The sequence below is a fragment of the Corapipo altera genome, unplaced genomic scaffold (assembly GCF_003945725.1).
Source record: "Corapipo altera isolate COAL_440 unplaced genomic scaffold, ASM394572v1 1, whole genome shotgun sequence".
Taxonomy (NCBI): domain Eukaryota; kingdom Metazoa; phylum Chordata; class Aves; order Passeriformes; family Pipridae; genus Corapipo; species Corapipo altera.
The window spans coordinates 18133592-18156777 of NW_020884873.1; the positions used below are offsets into that span (position 1 = coordinate 18133592).

The window sequence follows — 23186 nt, forward strand, 5'->3', positions numbered from 1 at the left end:
AGAAATTCAAATATTAGAACTCATCTCTTTAAGTGGTCTTATATAAAACCTTGCCTTGCCTGAACATGTTTTACAGAACGGGATTTTTGTTTTCTTTTACTTCTGGTGGCCTTTTACAGAGGTTTCATTTGCTGGGGTGTTTTTTTTATTGCCCACAGGGAAGTGGGAATTTCTGGGTTTAACAAGCCTAAATCCCCATGACATATAGTTCCAAATTTTTAGAAGCAACTAAGATTTTCATTCTTACTTTGCTCCCTGCTGGCTTCCTCCCTGATGCATGCAATAGCTGTTTGGAATCTCAGCTGTGACAACAGAAGAGAAAAAAAAGTCCCTGAAGAAATGGCGTTAGTTCTTCCAGTCACCTTGCTGCTACCGTGCTTCATAATTCAAGCACATGAAACAGCACATAAGAAGGGCTTGCAGCAGCAAGAGGCAAAAGCAGAAGGCATCAGACTGGACAAAACCCAAGAAAATCTTCTATGTTCATGTGGTAAGAAGGCTGTATTTATATTGTGTAGTAGAAACCTAAGGGTCCACTAAAGATAGACGTTGCATGAAATCTCATTAACTTCTTGTCATATAAACCAACTTCTGCTTTTTTTTGTCACATATAGTGATGTTCTCTGGTCCTGATTCATCTGAGAAGATTGTTTTATTAAAAATATTTTTAAAGTTCCACCACAGTTTACTTATATCTCCTATTGCTAACAGAACATGAGGAAAAATCCTACTTCAAACACAACCACTTTAATTACTTTGGATCTCATTAAAATATATTCAATGCTCAAACACCATAATTCTACATTTCAAAAGATGTTCATGTCTTATTTTAGTGCCCTGAATTACTTTAAAGTCACACTCAAATCCAAGTCGGGATAGGGCACTTGAGAACATACAGAACTTACAACTTTAAACACAACGTATTCAACTATTTATGAGCACTACTGACACATTTGGGGTGGGGGAAAATAGCGTATTTTCATTCATATCACCTAACCTAAGTGATGAAAATGCTTTAAAAGCTATTAGGTAACAGAGAGACCTGCCCTGGGTTAAGCAAGTAGCATTTAATTTTGTAAAGACTGGACAGACCTATCTTTAGAGAGTCCAAGCCATGCAGTAAAATCTTAAGTAACTTGCTTCTGTTTCAGGATTCCAGGGACTCTTCCAGTTGCCTACTTAAGTTCAGGTTCAAACTAACACAACCTCAGCTTATATATCAGGGGTTTCGTCATTCCCCTTGAAGAGATTGTCTTCTGCGGCTGAGAATCCTGCTGGCACTCACATTTGCCCAGAGAGGTGATTAGGACGGAGGGCCCCCCCTTTAACTTTTCTGTAAACGTGCTCTGACTAATTAGACCTAAACAAAATACTGTTGGTTTCATCAGGGCTCTGAAAATAAGGTCAGCACTACTTCTTAGAACATCACCAGTGAGCACAGAAGCAAGAACAGGTGCCTCAGCAAGCACAGTTCATGTCAACCTACCAACTCAATGTGTTTCCACTGGTTTTAGCAATTTTTAGAAACAGCCCAAACCCACAAATAAGAAAACAAGCCATCCCAACATGAACCCTTTCATTGAGGAGCAGCAGCATTGGGCAGAGGGGGGCTGCAGTCCTGCCCCTGATAACCCTGGCTGAACCCAGGTCTAATGAAGGGACACTGGTTGTTACATTGGTGGAGAGAAGCATTTCACCGGGGTGAAGTTTCACATCCCCTGGGGTCCTGCCCACAGCCCAGGGATCCCCCCAACAGGGCCAAGCCTCTCCACAGCAGGGAGCATAGCATGAGAGAAGGGATGACTACTCTTCTTTGAAACTAGCAACTGTTACAGTGTGATTCATGCCACAGGCTGAAGATCAAGGTGTCGGCTTACGCCTAATATTGACGAAAAAGGGTAGTCACTCTATTTATAATCAGCTAGCATTTATCTCATCTCGAGAAACAGTAATTCAGCAGCTAGCCTTAAGTGATATGTAGGGGATTTCCTTACCAATCCTTTTCATTGAGGCAGAAGTTTAAAAAAAAAAAAAAAGAAAGAATGAAAAAAGCAGTGGTGGTTATAAGAAAGGGAATATTTTAACAGAAACAGGGAGGGGGGTTGGGCAGAGAGGGCAACTAATTAACGCTTTCAGCTCATTCCCCTTCACCACTTGCCTGGAAATTCTTTTCTGATATATGCATTGCCTGCCTAGGGCTTTTTAAGAGACCCTTGCACATCCTCACTGATTACTTCCCCTACTCGGGGAGACAGACTGTCCTTTACCCTAAATGCTTTTATCCTCTTGATGAGGTCTCTTACCCAGCTGGATCCTGCTTCTTTCTCCCACTACAATCTCTGAGCCTGAGAGAAGACACCTGGGGACCTTCCACTTTGCTTAGGAAAGGGATTTAATCCTTTCATATCCTAGCATGGGGCTGAAGTGATGCATGCCTCCCCCCTGCCTGAACACCAGTGGTTACAGTCCTGGGCGATGGATGTCCCCATGTCCCCAGCCGAAGAGAAATCAAAGGAAAGGGTTTTCTCCACTGTTTTCTGCTCTTTCAGGAGTCATTTAAAAGCAGGTGTAGATAAAGAACTGAGGAAAGCCCCATAGGGGACAATCCTGCCATACCCAGACAAAATAATGAGGCTTAAAATCTCTTCCGTATCTAATCTTAGCTAAATCACATCCCCGATGTCCTCTGCCCTCAGTTTCACAGGGTGCATTTTTCTCCTTGTCCCCCACCTTCCAGACTCATAGGCAGTGTCCCTCCAGTCCCATTCAGACACCCCCACTTCTGCCCTCCCTGGGGCCAGAGGTCCAAAGGAGGACACCTCAATGGTTCTTTTGACTTAAACCTCCAAGGGGAATGCAGGGTGATTCCAGGCTTCATTTCCTAGACAAGCCAACAGACAGTACTCAGTGCAGACAAGGATTTTTATCTTCAAAGTCCTTTACAAACTTACTTCCCCTCTGAGAGAAGAAAGAAGGGGGAAAAATCCCTAAGCATCACCATTGTGATGGAACAGAGATGCAAATAACCCTAAAAGTTCTTTCATGCTGGATCGGAGGCAGAGGAGAGGAGTCCTGCGGTGCAGCAGTGCTTTGGGTTTGGGGTTGTTTGTGGCGGCGTTTTTGGCTTTTACACCAAAGCCCTGGATTTGAATCCTATTTCACATCACTACGGGTAGGACAGAGGCTCTTAAGTTGTGGCCAACAGCTCCCTTCTCCGAGGGTCGTGGAGCTGGGGGTCTGAGAAGCAGGCGGCAGTACGTGGGTGTCTTCCAAGAATACACTTGCCTGTTCAGACTGCAAAAGTGCTGCACAATTAATTATACATCTGTGCTACAAAAGATCAGCTTTATAACTGCAGGGGGTGCTATTCATCAGCCTTGAAACGTATTGGCAGAGGACAGCCAGGGTCCAGTAGCTGAAATAAAGAAATAAATAACTACAAAAGCAGGATGTGCTCTGGGTCTTTAGGAGTGAAGTGCAGCAGAGGGACCCAAGTGACCCGGGAGTGGAGAGGAGCTTGGTGCTGCAGACGGGATGCGGTGCTTTTTCCCGGAGCTTCGCGAACCAGAGCAGCAGAGAAGCCCCGGTCATCGGGGCGAGGTGCATAGGCAGAGAGGTGGCAGCAAGGAGCCTGACACCTGCATGCACTTTTCCTTCCTCAGCCCTCCCCTTTCATGGAGGCAAGAAAACATCACGTTCCCAGCAGCGAGAGTCCAGTCTGAAGTGGCTTCACCGCAGAGCAAATTGAGAAGGACCCCCTCTCCCTCATTCCTTTCTTTTGAAGCCCTCCTTTCCTGGAGCGGGTGTTTCGCAAGTACAAATACACCACAACGTCAGGCATCCTTCCACTGTCACTCTCCACTATCCTTCCTCCTCCAGACACACACACTAACACAAAATGACGGCTTCCTCAACAGACTGAATGAGCAAAGCCCTCGCACCGATCCTTAATTGTCTACGCTTTACTCTTTTGCTCCAGTCATATTATATCACAAAACTCAAAGCCACCCACCCACTGCCCCCGTCTTTGTCCAAAATTTCAAGTGAATGGTAAATTGGACACAGCGAAAAAAAATTGCTGAAGAAGAAGGGAGGGGCAAGCTAAACCCCCATTTCCCTCCCCCCCCCCCCCCCTCTTTTTTTCTTTTTCTTCCCCCCCCCTTTTTTTTTAGGTTGCTCTTTGCTGGTGCACCCACATTGCTATTGTGCAGTTGTCAGCTAAAAAAACAGCCATCACCAAAACGGCCCCCCCCTCCAAAAAAGAAGATATTAAAGAAGAAATCATATCTCACAGCCCTTGAGAATGTGACCCTGAGGCCTTGCCCTTCTCCCTCCTGATGTACCCACACATCACGGTGGAATGGCAGGCCCCTCCCCATCCACCCCCGTGCTACTCTGAACCTGCAGAGCGAGAAAAAAATAAACACACACATCCAAAACAAAATAAATTAAAAAAAAAAATCAACAAGGCTTACAGGGCGGGGGGGGGGGGGGGGTAAGCCACCCCACACACACACACGCATATGCATAAACCCCATAACCCATTTATGTCGGTCTCGGAGCAGCAGCCAGACTGCAGCGAGCAGCCAACAGCTGGGGCCTTTGAAAAGGGACAAGGCGAGCGGCTCCCCGTGCCCAGCCACGCCGGGCTCCAGCTGCCCCCCCGCCGCCCCCGGTCCTCATCGCCCACCCTCCCACCCACCCGCGGGCACCCCGGGTGGGCACAGCGGCGTCGCGGGGGCGGGTGACACGCACAGGGCGCCGCAGACACACGGCCGCCACCGCCGCCGCGCGTGGTCGGCGAGAGCTGGCCTCTGCAGGGCAATTTTCCACTCTCAACTTTCAGGGAGAGGGAGAGAGAGATAAAGCCCATTTACTGTACCTTTCTGGCATCTTTCTCAGCTTTCCCTGCTGCTTCTCCCCACCCCCTTCCGATTTATCTCAGCTACTGGTTTTATAAACCGAGAGGGTGGAGGGCGGGGGGGGGGGGGGGGGGGGGGGGGGGAAGAGGAGGGGGCTTTTTTTTTCTCTTCTCTAAGCCCCGTCTGCACCTTCTGCTTGAGCCCGCCGGTGAAGTCACAAGACCGAGTCTCTGACATCACACAGAGCCCACAAACGCCGGATTGTGACTTCACTGCAGGATAGAACAGGGAGGAATAGGAGAGGGGAGGGGAAAAGGCTCTTATTCAAACACATATCTGCAGTAGTAACAAAGGGAACTCAGGAAATGGCTGGCCAAGAAAATGGCTTTTTTTTTTTTCTTTTATAAAATATACTCTCTTTTTTTGTTGTGATTTTTTTGTGTGTGGGTTGTTGTTTTTTTTTTCCAAAATAAACTTTGTGACCACAATGGAAATACCTTTTAAAAGTGGTCTGAGCAGGACAGACAGCAAGTGCCAGCCCAGGCACCATCCTCCAACGGAGCACAGGCTCCCACAGCCCTCCGGCACCTTGGCCACCTGCCATGGCCTCTCTGGACCTGCTGATGCTGGAGCAGAATGAGGTGCTGGGGTGAAAATCAAGGGGTGGCAGTGGCCACAGGAGAAGCTCTAGGGGGTATGGTGGAGGGGGATTGCAAGGTAAGGACCAAAACAGGCAGATGCTTCAGGTTGTGCCAGAGACATGCTGGGAAGGCAGCGCTGAGAGCCACCGGGCAAGCAGGACTGCACAGAGTGACCAGAGCTCCATGGCAGAGGTCTGGGAACCGTGGGCCAGGCAGAGGTAATGCTAACCAATGTGCACTTGGGGGGTTTTTCCCCATCTGAGGATCCGAAACCACTACTAAGCTACAATTCGAGTAAAAGGGGTATTAAAGGTCAGAATTAAGGTAACAGTGTGAGGCCTAAGCATGGCAATAGGGTGAGGTTTTCGATTCCCTAGTGTATTTTTAGGTTTTAGGTGCTCTGGGGATGGGAAGATAGGCTGGGGTAGATGAAAGAAAGGCCAGGACGCTTTGATGTACTCCCAATACAAGGCAATCCTCAGTTGTTGCTCTAGGAGCAAAAGCTGATAATATAAGACTTCTGTGGTCATATCTGAAATAAAGCCTAAAAGAAAAAAAAAGGCTCATTAAGTAGCTATTGGCTTAATGTGACCTGGAAAGTTGTAAGATGTGGGGCTTTTTTTGTTTATTCAGCTGGTGCATTTGTTTAACATCAATTTCTCAACATTTAACACAACCTCAAACATGTCAGTAAATAAGCCCTAAAAATAAAAATCTGTTATTTGTGTTTAAAATGGGATATTTTCTTTCACCTTTTGAAGCAAGGCAGCTCAAACACTTGCACTGTGCTAATCATACCTGAAGGCCAGGAATTTAGAAGAATAAGCCAAGGGCACAGCCACAGCCAAGTGAAATAAAGAAAAAAAATTAAATAATTAAACGGTGCTAATTGCAGACAACATTATATTTATGAAGTTATTGGAACTGCAGACCCAAAAAGGAGACAGCTTGTGATCCTCACAGTGTGTTCACTCCTCTCTCCAACCTTCATCCCTGCCCTCATTGAGACCTGCAAAGCAATTCCCATCACTGCGCCGACCTGGAAGGGAGGAGAAAACAGCACTGCCAGCGTAGCCTGCCCTTCCCGCAACCTGCCAGTGCGGCGGGAGGGAAATCTGTACATGGAGCGAGCGAGAAGCGAGGAGAAAGCGATCCAGATCCCTGCTATGAACCAGCTGGCAAGTACATTCCCAGCTTGCTGCTGCTGGACGGTGGAAGCACCCCATGAGTGCCTGAGGTGCCCCAGAGGGCTGGCAGCAGCACTGGAAGCCCAAGACACTTGTTGGAAACTTTTGTACCCCGGTGGCTCTATGTGCTTCCAGCATAAAATCCAGGCGGCCAGAAGATGCTCTTCCAGGCGGGAGCTCCTCCATGGCCAAAGCCTCAGTTCCCACATCAACTCTGAATACCAGTGCCTTGGGGCATCATCGCAGCCTTGGCAGAGACACAGCATCAAGGAAGATTTCCCCTGTTGTTTTATGACTTCTCTGTGCCAGTAGAGCAACAAACCAGGCTGCAATGGAAGGAATAAACTCTCCTGCCTCTGCTTGTGAGAGGGAGGGAAAAGGTATGAATTGCAAGCAGCAAGAACCCCATCCAATCTCATATCCTTCAGCAAGTCTTGCTACTTGTTTGGCCACAACTTTACTACCATTTTTATACTGACTCCTTTCATCTTTTTTATCTATTTTTTTCCACCCTGCTGACTGCGTGAGAGAAAACCTCCATGCTTATCCCACTCCTTTTCTCTCGGGGAATCTCTCTCAACCTGCCTGTGGGCAGGGAGACAACATGGCTGCCAACGTGCCATGCAAGGTGAGGAGGGGAATGGGGGAGAGAGGAAGGCATGGGCATTTGTTGGGAAGCAGAAAAAAGAAGTGGGGAAGAGGAAGGAATCTAACGCATCCACACTGACTAGCATGGGCTTGCTCCAACTTGGCCCATGATGCAATTACCTGACTTGGAGGCTGGCCAAGTCTCCCAGGTTAAGTCCCTCTGCACTTGTGCGAAGTGCTGTCAGAGCTGCTGGGACCATGAATACTCAGGGCTCTGGTAGCATGTCTCATCCAAAAAGGAAAAAGGGAAAAAAAAAAAAGAACAGAGACAGGGCAGGGACTGAATGGGCTTATTTTCACACAACTGCAATTGTTTTGTTGATGCGGAAAGGTAATTAAAAAAAGTTCTGATTTCAAACGTGCCACAGAATTCCCAGAGCCCGGAGGCTGCTGCTTAGAGGCAGATTAATCACATTGAATTCTCCATCTAGATATTGCATGCACTCCAAACTCCCACCGCTAATAGCTCTAATATTCTCCTCAGCGTGTGCATGCTGCTGGTGTTATGTTCCAGGAATATTAATTCCCCAACTCAAGCTCCTTTTGCTTGCGCATGTACCCTAAAGGCTTGCTGCCGGGCACTGGGAGATTATGGAAAAGAGAAAACAGGGCTAGAGGAGAACCGGGGTGCAAAGGTACTGGCTAGAACTCCTCAAGGAAAGTCGTTAATGTTCTTTGGATAAGCAAGCCATCCAAATAAAATCTACCTGAAGGCCAAGTTCTTTAAACAAAGACAGCCAACTACACACGCACAAGATGGTTGAAATTAAAATGAGCTCCCAGTGCTGGCTTTGTGTTACCCGCTACCGCTACCCTGAGACTTGCTCAAAATCTCAGTCATGTTAATTGTGAGCTCTGAACTAGCGGTTTTGTTTGTGTCTTCTGCTGGTGTCTTCCCCCAGCCCCTTTTACCCCTAGGCAAGGCTGCATGCATCTAAACTCTTGCTGCCACACGTGAGTAACGGTGAAAATATGGCAGGTTGTAGTGCAAGTATCCAAAGAGAAGCTAGGGCTTTACACAGCAAGCCCTTCTACCCTTAGCAAAACTGACAGTCGAGGGGGTTCATGGTCCAGCTCAAGACATCCCCAAGGTCTTATTCCACATGGAAAGCAGAAAAGGGGAGGACGAAGGCAGGAGAGAAACATGTAATTTTTATTTGCATTCAAGTAACTGCCATTCCTGGTAAGCAGTTCAGTGCGTGATCTATATATATGGCCAAAAAGCCGGCTGGAAGCTTTAAAACCAATGCATGCTTGAAAAGTACATTTAAGATGCCTATGATGTCATTTTCAAAGCTGCTAAGTGCCCAAAGCTCCCAGCACTGCTCAGCAAAGTCTGCAGGTAGTCACCAGGTTAAAACACAGTTCCCTGAAATTGGCCACACCAGGACTCTGGAAACTACCATGCAGAAGAGACCTCAAAATGGATGGCGCTGGTCATGCTTCCATTCAGCAGGATTACTTGCTTGACAAGAAGCTATCATGGGCATGATTTTCTTTGTCAAGCAGTCAAAATATGTATCTCCGTGTAATGTAAATCAGTATGTCAGTGCTGGAAAATCAAAGGGACTTTTGCCCCTTTTGTTGCAGGCATTTCTGATAAGCACACCGGTACAACACCTGAGTCACAGGTTAAATTGGATGTATAGACCAGCCCATCAGCTGTTTTCATAGCTCAGAACATCTTACCTAGCCTCTGGACTAAAACCTGTAACACCACAGGTGCACGAGCATAGGTGGTGGCCCTTTCCACAATTAGGGCAGGTCAAAGAGAAAAGGCACACTTTTATGGCTAAATACTTTACAGGGGACTGTTGGTGCTGGGAGGGAAAAGCATCAGAACATTTTTGAAGCTTCCTTTCTTTGCTATCTATACAATGCAGGTCTACAATCGTACGTGTGCCTTGAACTCTCATCCCATTCCTTAAACTTGGCTCCTGCTGCAGGGAGGGAAAGGATGCACTGCCTGTGTAAGGCCCTTGGGGTTTAACTCTGCTGTAGTGGGCAGGGAGAGGCATGGGCTTCCTTCACTGTGATAAACCAAGGCATTGGCATCGCTCTGTGTAGCTTAGGTGCAAATCTGTGATCCTCTTTCTCTCTTTGTGCACAAAGAATGAAACTGATAGCGAAGCTGACACCTAAATCCTCACTATTGCACATCTGAGATAACCTTGGTTGTTTTTGTTTTTCGAACTCAAATATATAAGAAGAGAGAAAGACAGAAGGATTTCAACCCTCGTCAAACCCTGTCGCCAGCCCCCTGAGTTACAGATCTATGAACTCTTACATGGGATAAGGGCTCTTTGCTTTTATCTCCCTATGCAGCATGTGTCCTCAGCCCTTTGCAAACAGATGTTTTGCCCTCCAAAAGGGAAAAGAGGGGGAAAAAAGAGAGACAGCATGAGCACAGGAGAGAGAGAGAGAGAGGGAGAAAGCATGAGCAAGAATGCTGTCTGCAGATGTCAATCAGGACTTCAGCCTAGGTCTAACCTGCCAGTCCTGCAAAACAAGGATACATGAATTTTCTAGTTGGATAGTCAGTGTTATCAAACAAGAAAATTGTGAGGTTTAGATTGTAATGCAGTCTCACATTCAGTAAAAAGGCCTTGCTACATGGAGATGATGTGGGACTGAGGAACCTATTCCTAGCACCTTAAGAATTAAAATTTCACTACAAATAACCCAAATGAGATGGTCAAAAATAGTTCAGCATTTCAGACCGTTTTTGTAGAGCATGGTAATATTGGCAAGGGGGAAGTGATTGTAGGTAGAATACTGTCAGGTTTGGGGAAAGCTTTCTCTGCATTTTAAAAAATTATATGAAGGAAAATATTCTTGGGAATGAAAAGTCTAATGATTACATGTATACAGAGAGTGTCATCTCTATCTTGGCGTTTAGCAGAAATCAACTCCCCCACACCAACACCCTCCCCTCCAGCCACCCACCCTGATATTCTTCTTCACCACTTCCCACCCATTAACCCAGTACCTGCAGTGCAGTGTTCAAGTGGGACTGGCGGAGCTGCTGCCGCTGTCATCTCCTCGGAGCTGGCAGTCACCTGCCAATCTCGCCCCCACTTCCTCCTCCCTCCTGCTCCCCCCCCACCCCTCCTCAGTGCAGCTTTCCCTGGGGATAGATCACTCTCCCCCCTCTCCAGCAGCCTGACAAATAACTACTGTTAACTCAATAATATCCCCCTCCAAGGTTTTTTAATTACCAGCCGTCCACAGGGCGCGAGACTCGCGCATACAGCGAGAAACGGGCCAGAGAGGGAGGGTAGCAACAGGGCGTCGGAGAGTTTAGGCTGATGTGGGCTTCATGCAGAGAGACTGGCTCCTTGTGCTCCATCCACATGGCACGGCTGGCACAGGCGACCTGCAAACCCCCACGGGATGCTGCCGCCCCAGCCGGGAGCACGGGCACGCATAATGTGCCGCTGTACTTGGGGGGGTGGGATTTGGTCCTGCAAGGGCTGGTGCGGAAAGCTGCTCCTGCACGACAAGGGCAGACTCTGCTACACCAGCTGAGGAAGCATCATCCAGGACAGCATTCGTCTATACGGCATTTTAAACGGGAAACAGAAAAAAAAGAGGAGGAGGGGAGAGAGGGAAAAAATTCAGGTGCATTTCTGTTTGTACAGCTTTACCAAATACATCTATCTTTACACATATGAAAAGGCCTTTTTTTTTTTTTGCAATATAGTAGTCTTATTTTGCCTTTTTTGTCGTGAAAATTCATTGGTCTGTGGCTTGAGGTTTTTTCTTAGCCTTTTATTAAATGGACACAGGATAGTGAACTTCTAGACAACCTCTCCACCTAGTATTTGTTTGTTCACACCCATTTACACTCTCTTGATTTTTAACAGGTCTGAATAAGGTTTATTTTTTTAAATAATCAGTTAATGAAGGTTTATCTGAATAGTCATAAGCATATTAGTGCTCAAGTTGTGCATCGAATCCCCCTCCCCCCCAGAGGTTAAACAAGACCAGAAATCCTTTTGTATTCAAAATAACACGCTGGGAAGAAAAGAAGCAAAGAAGGATAAAAAAGCCCAAGCCCCCCATTAGGTCCCTTTTAAATCAAAAGGAGACACTGGAAAAGGGGCATAAGCAAGGCACTTCCCCCCTTCCCCCCCTTCATTCTTCTCCTCCCTCCTTTGTAGGTCACCTTTACTATGAAGACATTGATGCTTCAAGTCTTCATTTGCTTAAATAAAGAGAGTAAGTTCAACACCCCAGTCAGGTAAGCACTGCACCCCAGGCGGGCAATGAAGGGGAAGGGGCATCCATCACAGCAGCAGGGAGGGAGACACCCTGCATGGGGCAAGGACTGGATCCTGAACATATGCGTGGGGCAAGGGGGGTCTTCCCTGGGAAAGGGCAGGCGCTTTTGGGAGAGGACAAGTTTGACGGCATGGCACTGAAAATGTGGGGCTCGAGTGGAAGGGGAGCAGGCAGACATGCTGTGCTGAGGAATGGCCCGACTTGCTGGCCTCTGCACCCTGGAAAGGGCTGAGGGCGGCAGTCAAAGGGGACAGCATGGCAGCCTTGGCCTAGGAACCCTTTGGCAGCCACCCTTCCACCCCGGGGGAGCATCCTGGCAGACGAGAGAACCCCCGCTCCCCTGAAATAAACAGCAGCCTTCCCAATGCTTCATTAAACTAACACAGCTTCCCGCCATTGCCCCGGCAACCGACACAGGCCTCCTGTTTGCCAGCTGGGGGAATTAAAGGCAGCCTGGCAGCCAGCCCCTGGCTGCTCTGAAAGCTCCCTTTACACAGCCAGAAAGCATCCCCAGGCAGGGGAGGGGACCAGGTGGCCCCGAAGGTGCCAACTGAGACAGGGAGTCCTGCCCACCCCCGCCTCGCACAAGCAGCAGTCCTCAGGGAGCCAAGGACTCCATCACTGCCACCAGCACTGATGCTGGAGGGCAACACAAAGCTGGAAGGCTCGCCAAAATGATCCACAAACTGGAAAAGGACTGGAAAAGGACCCTGGATGGTCCAATAGTGCAAAGGTGAATGGTGCTCCCCAACACAGCATCACCTCTGTCCAAATGCAATCAATAGCTCACATTAATTAGCAACACACTCCTCTTGCAGCCCATCCGCCAGATGAGTGAGCAAATTACACCCTCTTGTCCCTGGTTTACATCCTTTCATCCCTCGTTTTCCTCCTTTCTCTTAAATCACATACACTGCGAGGTAAGCCTTAGCATGAGCCCCCTGCTCCCATCAGCCCCTTGGTGGGTGCAGAAGGCACAACAGACCACAAGCTGCCTCATTCTCTGCTGCTCGCCTTTAGAGAAAGCCTCAGGAAGAGCTTCGAATGGAAACATCTATGTTGTACTGGCCTCAAGCACTTGGATGCCCTCCTGCCCTTCTACCTGCTCTCAGTCCATTCATTCAAAACAGGTAGATGGTCCCTTCAGGCAAGGCAGAGACATCCCTCCACATGTCCTAAGCAAAGGAGCTTGTTACGCTGCTCATATCCCAAAATTAGACCTGCTGGGCTGGTGCAAAATGCCAGCTGCTTCCAGCACCTTCCTCCCACCACCATCCCAGGCCACCGACACCCCAAAGGAAGCCTGGCAAACTGGTGAAGAGAAGAAAACACCTCACTTCACAACAGCAACGAATAAAGGAGCACTATTCACTCGCTTGGGCATCCACATCTGTTTTGTCCTGTTTTCCATGACTACTGGCTGTGAGCAGAGGTCTCACAGGGAGGAGCATTAAGTATTTATTCCAGCTCTTGGTTTTGTCAGCTTCTGATGCCACCAGTGTGTTTTGATTCTGCTTGAAAAACTGCATTGCTTTTTAATCCACGGATCCCAAAAACAACCCTGCAAAGGTGCCTCCAACCTCATCAGCGGTACCCTAGCTTTCCATAGCTCTGCAGCACACATTTCATAACAAACATAACTCTGTCTGGAGAGACCCATTCTAGTCCTGCCTCTGAACAGTTTGTATGCTCTACTCCTTTCTTATTTTGTGATGATATTTAGCTTTGTGAAATACTACTTAGCTACATTTAGAACAATTAAGAAAAAAAAAAGGTGGAGGGAAATAAAGAAACTAGCACATTCCAGATTCTGGCCACAGCTCTGCACTGCATGTGGAAGTGGTACGTGGAAAATGTGGAGCTGTTTATAAGCATTAAATAACACTCTCTAGCCATCTTGCAGGGACAAATGTAAAAGAAGTGCATCCAAGCAACCCTACAAAAATTAGCCCAGAGATCCCACCTCAGTGACAGAAGACAGCGCTGTAGTTAACGGCGTCCGAGCAAATCTTGAGCAGAGGGAAATAAGAGGCAGAAAAATACAATCAAACACCTTCCTTCAGTGCAAACCTCCCCGTACGAACTGTTACAGACTGTCAAAGGCAGTCTTTGAGGTTAACAGGAAAAAGTATGAACACTTTGACATCATCCACTGTAAGTTATAGTGGGAAGAATACTGCCTTAGCTTTGATGGGGGATGCAGAGAAAAGGGGACACTTTCAGATACTTGCAGGAGAAACTGCAAGAGGAAGATGTGCATGCAGACCACTGCAGGTAATGACCATTAGACTGGGAAGCCTGGTTAAAAGTTGCGGGCCTGCCAGTGCTCCTGATTTAACCATGTGACCTCACAAAAAATCACAAACGCACACAAAAGCAGGTTTCTATTTCTTAAGTTTTTCTTTACAGCAATAAAACTCAGATCCTGGAGACTTAAAACCAAATTCTTTTCCCAAAAGAGAAACCAAATTATGTTTAAATTCCCCCAGCCCCCCCTCCGCCCAGGTAGTGCCAGGCTGTCACTGGAGAGGAGTGTCACCTCTCCAACTAGGAAGCACTTGCAGCCTGCTGTTGCGAAACCCACTTTTATTTTTTCCATGCTCCTCACAAATTAAACCTTCAGTCAGGTCTGCCGCTCCTCCCACCTGGACTAGCGCAACTCCCTGCCTTCACATTTTTTTCCACTCTTCTCCAGATCCAGAAGATTTAAGCTTCTTAAGTCTCAGAGCTCCCAGCAGATGAAGGTGGGTAAGGAGCCCTCTCTTGGCTTAGGCGAAACACGGTCCCCCTCTGACTGCCCTCCTCTGGGGCTGGATTTCCGAGCAGAAGAGATTGCTGTCAATGAGCCAAAGGCACGCAGGGGTAGGGGAGGTGCTGGTCTCCGTGTGCGCACCGCGTCCTTCTTCCTCGCTGCTGCCATACATGATTAATCATCCCTGAGACACGCCTGCTGCTTCCCTCTGGCTCTCCAACAACCACAACAGCGGCAGCAGCAGCAGTTGAGAGCACAGAGACCTCCTCAGGTTCCCGGCCCCAGCCCAGCGAGCGTTTCCCAGCGGGGACCTCTGATCCTCGCACACATCCCTCTGGCACATGCTGGTCCTGCCTCACGGCCTCGCAATTAATCGCTCCCCTCCCCCCATTTTCAAACTCGGCTCGTCTCCCACTCCTCCCCCACCCCTCGTCCATCTGTGTCTAATTGCATTTCATCTGTAGTCATTCTCTGGAAAACTCACCGGGAAGGTGTCCAGGAGACCAGCACAAGCTTAAACACGCGCTTGACACGGGGAGCTGGGGGAGGCTCGCTGCTCTGCTGGGATGGATCAGGGGCCCGAGGGAGCTGATCCTCTCTGCAGCCCACCTCTCTCCTGCCAGTTCCCAGCCCGGGCAGGGGATGGGGTTCCTGCCAGCGGGCAGGGGGCTGGCAGCTGGAGAGAGGCGGCAGACAGCCAGGAAGGGCCGGTGAGAGCCAGCGGGGCAGAGGTGAGACTGCTCAGGTGCCAGCTCGTGCTCCACCGCGGGAAGCGCTTGCTCCCTCCTTCCTCCGCCAAGCATGTCGGCCCACCGGTGGGCTCTGCCAAGGCCAGAGTGGGGTAGAAGCAGGGTCCTGCAGCCAGTGTCATCTGGGGGCTCCCCTTGCTTCTGCTCTCCAGGACGCTGCCTCCATCCCACACAGGCACTCTCCACTTGCATTACAGATGCTCCTGCCTCGACCAGGGCACTCTTAAGCCCGACACGTCCCAGCTGTGTCTGGTGCAGCATGTGCAGCCCTACTGGTCTCACAGCTCCTCAGTTCCACCCCATCACCGTGCTGCCCCTCTGATCCTGCGTGGCCTCCTGTAAAAGCCAAATGTTATCCAAGGGCTTGTTCACCCTTTCTGCAAAAGGATCAACAAGCAGGGCTCTGAGCAGACGGCACAGCAGGCACTGCACACCAGCTCACGCCGTAGCCACTCTTACTTGACACTGCTGGAGCAAGCAGCTCAAGTCTTAACTGCATATGAAAAATGCCCCCACAAAATAGTCGAGAACAGCTGGGGAGCCATAAACTCACACTCCTGCTTACTGCATGCCAACTTCCCTGCATCAGCAAGTGTTAAGTGCACAGTGGTTTTACACTTAAAGCAAGGTTTCCTCCTGGAGAGGTGGGCCATGAATGTGGGCTATTTAAGGTTTTAGACCTCAGATAGAAGATCTGCAGCCCAGGGGCTAGGCACAGACTACAAGTTCATTTTCTGTAGGCTGGAGCCACCTGACTTCACAGATCGCTGCTGGGTAACGTCAAGGTATGGGCTAATGTGTGGCTGCCCAAAAGGGCAGCTTGGTTCTCAACAAGGGAAAGGCTCTCCACCTTTTCTGCAAAGAGTCAGTCTTCCAGCTGTAGGAGGGTAGGGACTAAACTACTAACCCATATAACACCCCCCTTAAGCCTTGTCCATTAGCTGCCAAAACTTTGAATATAGGAATTCACAGCTCTAACGAAGGTGACAGAATTACTTAGGTAGACCAGCGACAGACCCAGACAAATCTTCTCCCATTTCTTTTTGCCATCAGCTCTGCAAGCAGATCTGCTTCTATCCAGGTGAGCAGTGAGGGCAGGGATTACAACCAGCTAACTCCCAGGCTTTTCCTTTTACTTGCCTTTCATTGACAATAGCTGCCTACCAAAATCAGTTCAAGAGCTGCAAGCACAGAAATAAGCAGTTGAGTTACCATGACTAACAAGTTACCATTTGCCAGCCGAGTCACAGCAACACTGAACCAAGCAACATCCTGATGGTATAAGCAAACATTTTACTACCTACTGCAATGAAGAAGGATCACAGAGTGAAACTACTACAGCCCAGATGACAATTTATAAACTCATTGTGGTAAATCAACTTGCTGGCAATCATCTGTTCATACATTTTTCTCTGCCAGTATCATACTGAGTGAAATCTTTTGGTTCCACCAAATGCCACAAGCCAAGTGCATTCCTGAAGTACAATTGCAATGCTGTTTGTGGTGAAGATGCAAAGAAACGACTACATTTTTATCATTTTAAGCTCCTTCTCAAGACAATTATTCTAATGAAAAATGCCACATCAAAGCTGCTCATCTCCAGAAGCCAATTCAACACAAAAATATGTAAATGTATCTTGAAATAAGCACAAAAATCATCCTGCCTTCTCTCTCATTCTTCCTGGGTATTGGACACCAAACTGAGAATTCCAGAAGTCTGGGTTCAGTTCCCAGTTTTAATGCAGACTTTCTGCACCATCTCAAACCACGCAACACAGTTCTTTATAAAGCTATAAAATGGGAATGCTACTAGTTTTAATACAAAGCAAGGTAAAATACATGCACTGATGCTTGTAAAAAGCTATATACAAAAGACAAGAGTTGCATAAATGACTATATATAAATATACACATCAGATTTACCACTGCCCCAGAACTCTGACTCTGTAAGATAGTCTATAGAGAAGGGTATTTTCCTGATGCTTTCCCACTTAAAGAAAACGAGTACCTGTGAGAGAACAGACAGCACTCCATCTGCAGATAAAATTTTATCTGCTTTCAGTGCTAGTTCAGAGCCAGCACATGCTGGGAGTAAACAAAATCCATTACAAGACAACAATTTGTGACAAATGAGAGCAACACATGGACCGAGGACCACTGAACGGGTTCCCCCATATGCAGCAACGTGATGGAAACCACCATCACCCTTCTGAACTCTTGCAGAGGTCAACTGAGCAGGACACAGAAACTTACCTGTTCTCCCACTGCTAGCGGCACTCTGCTCCATGTCAACACACATCCTCCAGGCTGGCAGAGGAAGTTTTCACTGGCATTGTCTGAACTGTATCGTTACAGTGCAATGACTGACAACCCTGTCTCATCAGCACAGAATTCTCCTTATCAGAGAAAGGATGCACAAAAGGGAAAGAGAATTATGTACACACGAGCAGTGTTTCTCCGATGCTCAGCATAAAAATCTAATCAAAATTGTACCAGAATGGTGATGTGAAAAGCACCCTGCCAAGTCAGTAATAAATATAAAATTCATATCTTACATTTCCACAATGTATCACCTCTCATTCTGCAGTACTTTACGCATTGTTGGGACTCGGATGAATCCCCAAATCAGAACAGATTTGTACAGGAATCTAACATTTTTGTTGGCTTCACATTCATTCAAATTACAGCCTTAAGCGAGAGTAGGATAACAGGCACTTAAAATGGCCCCTTGAATGCGGCAGCAGCCATTTTAAATGGGGCCAAACTCCTTCCAGCCGCCAGACTCATTTCCTGAAGATCATCCTCCACCCACCCTCCGTCCTTCTCATTCCCTGAGCCCTGTACTCGGTCCTGTTTCCCTTCCCATCCACTCTGTGGCAGAGAGAAGACAAACTGGTATTTTTAGGGTCCATTAACAGCAGGTTGTCCCCAGTAGACCCCATTGATGATATCCTAACTCCAAACACAAACCATCTGATTTTGGAGATTGCAGCCACTGGGACCTTGGCAAGCCTCAGCATAGAAGACAATAAACCCCAATCTTCTGGGCTTTCACCCTTTCCAAGCAATACCACTGCACAGGTATTATGCACAGCATGTGCAGAGATCAAGAACTCTGCAAGAGTTGAGCAGTCAGCAGTAGTAACAGCTTTTCCTTTTTCTGAAGACCGTGTGAATTGGGAGAGAAGTAGAGGTGACAAGGAGTGAAAAGTCATAGTCCACCTCCCCCGGCCCCTTCCCCAGTGGCTCGTTATCTTAACACCCATCACCAAATCCTTCCTGACAGATGCATTTGCCAAGGACTCTGATGGGAACACTGAGCAGTGCCATTCCTTCTCATCCTATCAAGAGGGCTATACGACGAAACTGTGTCCATATTAGGCCCAAAGTTTTCACCTTTTGAAAGACAGATGCATAAAAGGCAGGAGGTGTTAGAAACCCTGAGGAACGCAACAAGTGTTAATAGCAGTATGTACCTTAAGACAGAAATGCTGATTGTAGTCCTTCAAGCATCATGCAATAGATGATTACTGCATGTCTAAGCAGAGAAAGCATCTTCTAAACGCTCAGCTAACACTAAGGTGCCTAAACAAATGCCAGGTTTTCATGACTGCTCAAAAGCCTTCAGCAATGGGTTTTAAATTTTGGCGTTTCTTCTAAGAGCCACAGATGATCTCAAAGTCCTCTGCCTCATAACTAGTGGTAGCACAGCTAACTAGGGCTGGCAGCAGGGAAATGCATTGCAAGGTTTTCCTTTTGTCAGTAAGGTTTTGAAGTTCTTCATATTTTTCATACTCATATCTATTTACTTCTTGGGGCACTGCCTACAAACCAAGTTGGAAGGAAAAACCCCTTGGAAGCCACAATAATATGAATGGTTTAAAGTAGTCCATCCAAAGAAGGAAAAAGGGGCTACTAATACTTGCTTCCAAAAGAAATTACATTATATAGGTAGGAGTCTTCTGTAGTTCCAAGTACATATCTGTTTCTACACTGATGAAATCAGGACAGTTATTTCACCTCTGGAAGCAGAAACACAGCTGCAGCATATGCAAGAATCAGCTCCTGACATTAAAAAAATCCCAAACCATTCCACAATGTCATTTAGCTTTACAACAGGACGATAAACTATGCAACATTTGTCTTCCTTTTTCTAGTATAGATAAGGCCCTAGAACAGCATCACCCAAACTGTGGTGCACGGGTCACTACTGGCCTGTGAAGCATAGCAGGCGGCCCATGCAGGTGCTATCTGCAAACAACACTCTGCAAGCCACGGCACCCAGTAAACTGCCCATCCATTGCCCTGTGTCATTTTTCTCATTATAAACACATAATGTTTTTATGCATATATGACAGATGAGCGTTTAAATCTAAATGTAAAACATTACCCAGAGTGCATCTGTTTTGACCAAAGGCAAGAGACAGTATGAGACCCTTCCTCAGAGAAGCAGCTATCACAACTGAAACATCAGATGTGTTTGGTACTCAGAGCCACTGCAATGACACAGGCATAGGAGATGTAGGAGTTTCCTGGAGAAGACTTTTGTAACAGAGCTACTTCTGTGTACAGGTGGGCACTGCTGGAGGCAAATAGCTCCACTTGCTGCATGTGCTTGCAGTACTAGTAGCCTCAGATTGTTTTGGCTGCAACCATACCAGAAACCTGCTCAGAAAAACTCATTACAAGATAGAAGGTTGCAGAAGAGAAACAAGTGCATTATCAAGAACCAGAAATAATTTACAAACACAAGGACTAACTATGAGAGCTTGCTAAGCAATGGCCAATGAGCCGGGAACTGAACTGTCTACAAACCTCTGAGAGGCACAAATTAAAAAGGGGATCATCCAACACTACTTCCTCAGATCCAGTGGAAACCAAGAAAAGAAACACACAGGCTTGTTGCTGCATGAGGAAAAGAGGACAAAATCACCTTAACAGGAGACATATGGTCTCGTCTTCTCAGGAAAACGTTGGAAATGCAATCACTTGGGACAGCTAAAACTAAACTGAACGCAAACACCAGAAAACACGCGGAAGGAAGTACCACATCTACTATGTTTTGGTCATGTGTAGAGCTAGGTAATCAGATCAGTGGGGTGGGTTTTTCTGGTGTTGCTGGCTAAATGATATTCAATTCCACAGCTGAACAGGAAATTTACTCTTCACATCCACCTTGCCTTTGTCTACCCAGGCTCCAGTGTGGGTCAGTTCCTGTCACAGAGAAGTGTGACACTCCTGTACCTTCAGTACAGTGCAAGAGGCTTCAGGCAGAACCTCCATTCTCCACTCTACCAGGATAATCAAATAACCATGCTTAATCAGGCTGGTTGTTTGTTTTGCTTAAAATGTATTTACTTCAACAAGTAATTAATATTTTAAGTAGACAAAGCCTTTGTTAAAGATTCACCATGTTCACCCCTTCAATTAACGTTTTAAACATTCACATTCATAGATTCATTTATACCTCCCACTTGTCCTTCAGCAATGCCAGAAAAGATCAGAGTTTAAATTCCTGGCATCTCAAAGATAAAAAAGAAAGGGAAAATAAAACCAAATCCTCCAGAAAATAACCAAAAAAGAAGACCAAACCTACCATGTCTTTTATCCATCTCCAGAAAGAAGAAAGGGTGTCCAAGCTGTTTAGAAGTCTCTCCCCTCTCACATGTAATACTGCAACCATAAGATGAATTAGAGGAGCAGCTCGGGCAACTGGGGTATCACCGGGCACTGCAGAAGACCCAAGTCCCCCAACCCAGACGTGGGGCTGGAAGCCTCACTCTGTGGCTCTGCACCCCAATGCAGCCAACACAGAGGGGAGGTGTGGGGTGGAGGGATCTGGCCTCCCTTAGTACCTTCAAGAGGGCTCAGACATTTCTGCTGTGTGCGCTGTGAACTTGATGTACCCTGGCGATGGACAGGTGCCCCCAGGGTGGCTGGGATATTTGCATATGTTAATTGCAATGTCAAGGTGTTTGTGCCTGCCGAACTCACTTCTTCAGGGAAAAACAGTGGCGGGATTCAACTCTACCTGTGCCGTGCTGGTGATGTCACAGGCAGCTATTTCCAGCCCAGTTGCCATGGAAACCACCAGGCCTCAGCACCAGTTAGCAGTTCAATATATAATTTACTTATTCTTTTTCACCTAAGTGATTAGGACTCAAAATATAGAAGCATCTCACAGACCCTCAAATCCTCTGATCGTTTCATAGGAATTTCTTGCAGGCAAAAACCAGCCTGAAATAGTGAGCTGTGCGCTCTCCAGAGGGAAAAAACCCCCAGGCAAATAAAAGCCTAAACAAGATTTTTAAGAAAACACAATCCTCTTCCTTGCTGTCCCCTGCCCTCCCAAGTTTCAAGGGAAACAAATGCTGTGGCTCCTGGAAGATTTCATAGTACCATCAATGTCTGAAGGAGGTTAGCTGACAGCAAAGGAGGAGATAAAAGCCTAACATGGGAGCTGCTACATCTGGCAGCACCTTTGGTCCATCCTGCCTGGGACGTCACATCCCACTGTGTCCTGCAAGGTACCTGTCCCACTCTGTGCTGGTGGTGATGGGTGGCAGCAGGACCCCCAGCAAGTCTCTCTTGGCTCCTACAGGTGACCACCATGCATTAAGTCTCTCCTTATTAATCTTAGTGGGAGCAGTTATGAGTGCTGATAGTCAGTGTGATACCAACCACAGCCCTGGGGAAGGCAGCCGCTCCATCTCCACCCCTTCCTACAATGCAGGATTGCAGTGGTTGCCCATATTTTCCAAAACTTTTTTAACTAGTGCTGCGGTCAGAGGTGAGGTGATTTCTCTGCTTTTCCACTGCCTAATTAGTCACTGCAGAAGCTTATGCGAGACCCAAGGTTATGCTTCAGTTTCAACACACTGGTTTGTTGAGAGAAAATACAAATATTTTTACTGGGAGAATTTTCAAGTGATTTATCTATCTTCAGGTAGTTTCAAAGTATCAGTCTTAATGTTTCTTATTGTGCTTCATTATGTTTTGAAGTGGTATTTTTCAAAACGCCAAGTTTTAAACATTAATTTTGAGAACCAGCTGCTTTGTGGCTGAATCATACAGTCTGGCAGAACAATAGGAACAGCAGCACTCCCCCCCCCCCCCCTTCCCCCAGTTCAACCCAGCATGGACCATCCTCCTCTTATTTCCCACTAAGTCACCACAAACCATCCCTACTGCACCCCTTCTCCTCACCACTGCTTCCTCACATGCAGACCTGGTAGTAGGGAAAAAAGGACAACCACCGCCAAGAACCAACCAAACAAAACCAGAGGTGTTATTTGGCACAGTTTTAAACCAGGCACATTACTCACTAAGCAGTAAAAGAAGAAAAAAAAATCCACAGACAAAAAAGTTTCCATTGCTACTTTTTGTTGATGTTCTTAAATGCTTTACATATTAGAAGTTCTCTACGACACAGGACAACAGTTTGAAAGCCACCAGGACAACCTGGCAGGGGACTGTGCCAAGCCATTAACACAAGAGTTCCAGGGGCTATTTTCTAGGGAACAGAGGGTGCTATCAGATACCAGTAAGACCTCAAAGAGGTCTTCCTACTCCAGATGATTTAATGCAATAGTTTAGGATGGTCAGATTCTTTAAAAAAATAAAAAAAGAAAGCATCATTTTGTCCCAAGTTTAGAAACATGAGGATAATATCTCAGAAGTAAAAATCAGATAAAGGTAATCTATAAAGCTAATCGACCTGAATGAACGTTTTTCCTTATTCCCTTTTCTTTCTTCCAACTCTTTAACTCAACCCATCTTTCTCCAAATCACTGCTTTCCTTTGTGCTCTGCTTCCTTTTGTTCTTTTCCGTTTGCATAATCCTACCAAATACCCACAGCTCAATACCAGCTTCCTGCTGGTACCCCTTGGTCTGAACTTCCCTTTTTTTCTGTCACTGTCACTGGTCCCATTCTGCCTCTTCATGCTCTTCACCCTAATTCTGCTGGGTCACCGGGTGCATCCCTCCTTCTCTATCATTAAGCTGTGGTCCATGCTCTCTACCAATATCAACAATATCTACCAATATCAACAATATCTACCAAT

At 47.0% G+C, this 23186-nt stretch overlaps 1 protein-coding gene across 6 annotated transcripts in view; it reads right to left on the minus strand.

Annotated features, from left to right (window-relative positions):
- Positions 1–23186, minus strand: part of TCF20 (transcription factor 20) — a 130942-nt gene that overhangs the window by 71610 nt on the left and 36146 nt on the right. The window contains exon 1 of one of the 6 annotated variants that reach the window (XM_027664399.1): positions 4883–5050. The exons of the other annotated variants lie outside the window; for them this stretch is intronic. The gene's annotated coding sequence lies outside the window, so the exon portion shown is untranslated. Of the gene's footprint in view, positions 1–4882; positions 5051–23186 lie in introns of those variants that run through there. 6 annotated transcript variants of the gene reach the window in all.